This window comes from Lutra lutra, chromosome 15 (genome assembly GCF_902655055.1).
Source record: "Lutra lutra chromosome 15, mLutLut1.2, whole genome shotgun sequence".
In the NCBI taxonomy this organism is placed as follows: Eukaryota; Metazoa; Chordata; class Mammalia; order Carnivora; family Mustelidae; genus Lutra; species Lutra lutra.
Window position 1 is genome coordinate 16,707,552 of NC_062292.1, and position 5,432 is coordinate 16,712,983.

General features: G+C 47.3%; 1 non-coding gene across 1 annotated transcript; it reads left to right on the forward strand.

The window, feature by feature from the left end:
- Positions 1–748: 748 nt before the first annotated feature.
- Positions 749–821, forward strand: TRNAE-CUC (transfer RNA glutamic acid (anticodon CUC)). The gene has a single exon. It is a non-coding gene; the product is annotated as a tRNA-Glu (tRNA).
- Positions 822–5,432: the final 4,611 nt, after the last annotated feature.

The window sequence follows — 5,432 nt, forward strand, 5'->3', positions numbered from 1 at the left end:
TAGCACATGTGACCTCCAGAGCTTTTACTCTCCTCCAAAAGTTTCCACGTGATCCTCAGCACCCCATGCGTGGCACCCCACATATCGTCAAATCCCCTTAGCAGGGAACAAGGCTCAGGAGAAAGACCCACAGGTCAGAAACCTCAAGAGTAATTTCACCAAGACCAAATTAGAACAAAGCCACAAGCTATGCCAAGGACAAGGCCTTCCAGATGTCAAGGTCTAGTGGAGGTAAAAGTAGTCACTTTTTGGCCAGTTGATGGCCAGACCTGCAGGGGGACAGAGGAGAAGCTCCATCAACACGAGGAAGTCATCTTCTTCCAAGAACCTTCCCTGGTATTCCCTGCCTCGCTTCGGCAAGGCGTCGAGAACTTAACTCCAGTGGTCATCTTCGGAAAGACTCTGCTTCTTAGCCTTTCCTGACTTTGCTCACTGAACATTGACTGAACGCCACCCATTGTTGGTATGTGCTGGAAGGTTTGTTCATAGGACTGGAAGCAGAGTGCCTACCAGTTACCTGGTCACAAGCCCTGGCCATACCAACTGGACAGCCCAATCTCTGGCCGAAAGAAACTTTTCAACTGAGGCTTTTTTAGGTTGCAGGGGTGGTACCGGAGCTGACCAGGGGGATGAGAGCCAGTGCTTCAGATAAGAGCCAGGGTGAGGGATATTCTAGGCCGAAAGAACAACATGAGCTGAGGAGAGACACAGGACACCGTGATGCATTTAGAATCTTAAGTCTAGGGGCGCCTGGCTGGCTCAGCTGGGAGAGCATGTGGCTCTCGATCTCAGGGTTGTGAGTTCAAGCCCCATGCTGGGCACAGAGCCTACTTAAAAGAGATTTTAATCAATTTAAAATAAATAAATAGTAGACAAATAAAATCTTTATGTCTCTGTGGCTGGACTACAGGCTGTATGTGGCTGAGAGGAGGCCAGGAGAGGAGGCTAGCAAGACAGGCAGGGGCCAGATCATGAAAAGCCTTATAAGCCATGTTTAAAAATTAACCTTTACCATGAGGACCATGCAAAGATGTTGAAGGTTTTTAAGCACAGAAATGAAATGATTCGGTGTGCATTTAAATAACAGCAAGCCATATGTGTGCCAAGTAAAATTTGGAAAGAAAAAAAAACCTGTAATAGATTTATTGACTGTACTGGACACACTACACACTAGCTCTAGGAAGAAACAACTTTTTATTCTTCTCCTGCTGCTCTAGAAAAGTCATTCTAGAATGAAATCCTTAGTTTTTATGAACCCGTTCCATCACAAGCGCGCTCTCGGCAGAGTGCTGTAAAAATCGGGTCTAGTCCAGTGCTAAACCTGCAGTCCCATGTCCATGTGGAAACGTCTCTCAGCCCTCTAGACGGGTGTCCATCAGTCTTGGAAGCGGAAGTGCAGGAGGAATACACGCAAGGGAGACTTCTCGTCCTTTTCTAGCCACCAAGCTGCTCTTTCCCGAGGCCCTTGAGAAAGGATTAGGTGCTAACGGTTCCCACTTGTGTGAGGGACACAGCTGTGACCCAGCATGACATTTGTACCTTGGAGGTCCTTCCACTAGGGACTGCTGGCTATAGTGCCCTTCAGCCATGTCTCTCCATACTTCAGGTGGTTCTCGTGGGTGGCACCCCTCACACTGTTCACAGGTGGCCCCCAAATGAGTTCCCCCTCCATTCCATGGCCCACCTGTCAGCAGACGTGCAGCGACTTGTCAATGAGCCTTTCTCTTCATTCTGTTATAGGGCAGACCCCATCAGCCAGATTTTCACCTTTAGGCTTCTTGTGGTGAAAGTCAGTCACCAGTGCCCCTATCCCTCAAATTCCCGAAGATGCAGGTCAAGGCCTCCAAATAATTCTTGTGAAGCCCTCTCACTTTGTTTAAGGAGAGAGCAAATTTCCCATGGCAGAGTGGAGATGGGGTAGATCGTGGACCACAGCACTCTGACCACTCTCTACAAAGAAACCCTTGCTCTGGCCTCTTAAACCTGCTAAAGAATGTTCTGGCCTGTCTTCCATAGCCTGAAGGTGAGTAGTGGGCTGATACTAGCAGAGTCATTTCACAATATCTTTGCATGCTCTACATAGTGAGGGGGCGTAGCACTTCGTTTTAGAATGTGCCAGTGTAGGACCCACCCTAGCATTCTTAGACTTTGCAGGCTTAAGGTAATAGAGGAAGCAACTTTCTGCACAAAGTAAAAATTGCCTGTAATCCCACTAGCTTTTTCCTCCTTTAGAAGGGTAAAGAAGTCTCCTTCCCGCCTCTTGTCTTTACAATTTGGTATGTATCTTTTTTTTTTTTTAAGATTTTTAAAATTTATTTGAGAGAGGGGCGCCTGGGTGGCTCAGTGGGTTAAGCCGCTGCCTTCAGCTCAGGTCATGATCTCAGAGTCCTGGGATCGTGCCCCGCATCGGGCTCTCTGCTCAGCAGGGAGCCTGCTTCCTCCTCTCTCTCTGCCTGCCTCTCTGCCTGCTTGTGCTCTCTCTGTCACATAAATAAATAAATTCTTTAAAAAAAAATTTATTTGAGAGAGAGAGAGAGCACACGTGTGTGCGAGCAAGCATGGGCAAGGGAAGTAGTGGGGGGAGAAGGAGAGAGAGAATCTGAAGCAGACTCAGCACTTGGCACAGAGCCCATTGTGGGGCTCAGTCTCACAACCCTGAGATCATGACCTAAGCTGAAATCAAGAGTCAGACACTTAACCCACTGAGCTACCCAGGTGGCCCTGGTGTGTATCTTTTTAAATTGTCTTTTATGTTTATTGCAAATACAGAAGATTGATGGAGAGAGAGAGAGAGATAGATAGATGATTTTGTTTTATTTTATTTTATTTTTTTATTATTTATTTATTTGAGAGAGAGAGAGACAGTGAGAGAGAGCACGAGGGAGGAGAAGGTCAGAGAGAGAAGCAGACTCCCCGTGGAGCTGGAAGCCCGATGCGGGACTCGATCCCGGGACTCCAGGATCATGACCTGAGCCGAAGGCAGTCGTCCAACCAACTGAGCCACCCAGGTGTCCCTAGATAGATGATTTTAAAACATAGCTACAAATTTTTGACATTGCTCTCACCTAAAGGTGGAATTTATGTTCCCTTCCCTTGAGTTGAGGGGTAGCTGTGACTGCTTGGACCAATGGAATACAGTAGAAAAGCAGCTGTGTGACTTCTGAGGCTAGGCCATGAAGGGCCATGAGGCCTCCACCTCGGTCCGCGGAGACAGAAGCACTTGAAACACTGAGCCACCGTGGAAGGAATCTGATACCCCAAGGCTGTGATATAGAGGAGGCCCACATGGGTTCTCTGGTCAGGAGGCGCAGCTGAACCCGTTGTTCAGCATTACAGCCCAGAGCCAGACAGGCAAGGAAAGAAGCATCTTAGAGGCACGCCCTCCACCTCCAGCTGTTGCAGTCTTAGCCACACAAGTCATCCCAGCTCTAGATATGGCCGGGCAGAGAAAAACCAATCCTGCCCTGGTCTGTCTGAATTCCTGCCCCGCAGAATCTATGAGCATAATAAAATGGTGGCTGTTCTGGAACATCGTGTTTTGGGATGACTGGTGACACAGTGATAGGAAACAGGAACAGACAGAGATACGCTACCTTGGATATTCATGTTATCGTGCTAAGGATGGAATAGAAAGGAGCAAGATTAGGGGCAAGACAAGGTATGATAAGGCTTATGCAGTGGTCCACATGAGAAATAAGGGCTAAATTAAGAAGTAGTAGGAGCGGGGCACCTGGGTGGCTCAGTGGGTTAAAGCCTCTGTCTTCAGCTCAGGTCATGATCCCAGGGTCCTGGGATCGAGCCCCACATCGGGCTCTCTGCTCGGCAGGGAGCCCGCTTCCTCCTCTCTCTCTCTGCCTGCCTCGCTGCCTACCTGTGATCTCTATCTGTCAAATAAAAAATATATATATATTTAAAAAAAAAAAAAAAAAGAAGTAGTAGGAGGAAGGAGAGGCAGGGCCCAGCTGAGAAATAGTCAGGCTCAACCCTTCTGCCCCACTGGCCGGTGTCAAGAGTATAAAGCATAGGAGACAGGAGAAGAAGGTGTAGGGCACCCTCCTATGTACGATGAATGCGTGTCTCCTTCGGCAGATCTCAGCTTTTTCCTGTGTGTGCAGAGTCGGCTTTCTTACCCCAGGCTGTGATTACATGGTTGAGCTCCACAAACAGGAGGCCCTGAATGTTAGACTGTAGATTACATTAATCAATCCATTTTGTTTTATCTTACATGCTTACTTAAAAGCCTCTTCTACTTAGAAAGGAAATATATGCAAAGTAATGTACAAATCCGCAGAGCCTGCCATCCTTTTCAGCCGAGCTCTCAGACCCGGTCAGTGAACAAAGAGGCCCCCGGCTGAGCAGGGTCAGTCCACAGCAATCAGTCTCCGTGGGATCACCCTCCCCGCAATCAGGGAGGTGGCTGGGAAGGACGCCGCGTCCAGAACAACAGAAAGATAAAGAAAAAAATGTTCACAGCCACCTCGCTAACATGTTTTACGATACCCCAGGCCCAGACTGTTGGACAATATGTGCAGTAAGGTGTAGTTTACATTCTAAAAAAGATATGCCTCCATGAATATGTGCAGAAACAAAAGACCAGAAGCATACAAGCCGAAAATGGTAAGGTTGTTATATCTGGGGCATGGACATACTCGTTTTTTAAAAAAGATTTTTATTTTATTTGTTTTGAGAGAGAAGGGGGAGGGAGAAGAAGAAGGACAGGGAGACTCTTAAGCAGGTTTCCTGCTGAGCACAGAGGGCGACACGAGTCTCCATCCCACGACCCTCAGATGGTGACCTGAGCCAAAAGTTGAACGCTTTATCGACTGAGCCACCCTGATGCTCAGGAATTAGTTGTTTTCATTGGTTTGTTTGTTGGGTCTTTTCTGCTTTCTTATGTGTTTCAAGTTTCCTGCATCCATATTTCTTCTGAAAATTAAAATTAAAAATGTTATGTTAGAAATCACGGGGCCGTCACAATTTCATCCACCTTGCCCATACTTACCAGCACTAGTATTTCCTGCAGGTTCCACCGTAGATCAACCTGCTATTCTTTAGCTTACTAGATGAGGAGATCACGAATACAGTAAGGAACTCGTATCTGCACAACATTTAGGGACCCTCCCTTCCAGAATTCTTGTCCTAACTTTCCCTAACCCTCACCCCATTCTCCCAAGGGCTTGGATCAGTCTCTGGGTCCTCTCTAATCCTCTTCACCATGCCAAGGTCCTTGGTCTTTAGTAACTGATGTCTGTGCTCCCAAACCACTTCTCTCTCTCTCTAGCACCTGCTGTATTCTCCCACTCCCCACCCTCCACCAAGTACCTGCTTCCCAGGTAGATCTCTGTGAGATGTTAGTAACAGTCAATACATATTCAACAAATTCACATTTCCATAACTAATGGCTTCAGAGTCACTGGGATTTAAAAGAGGTT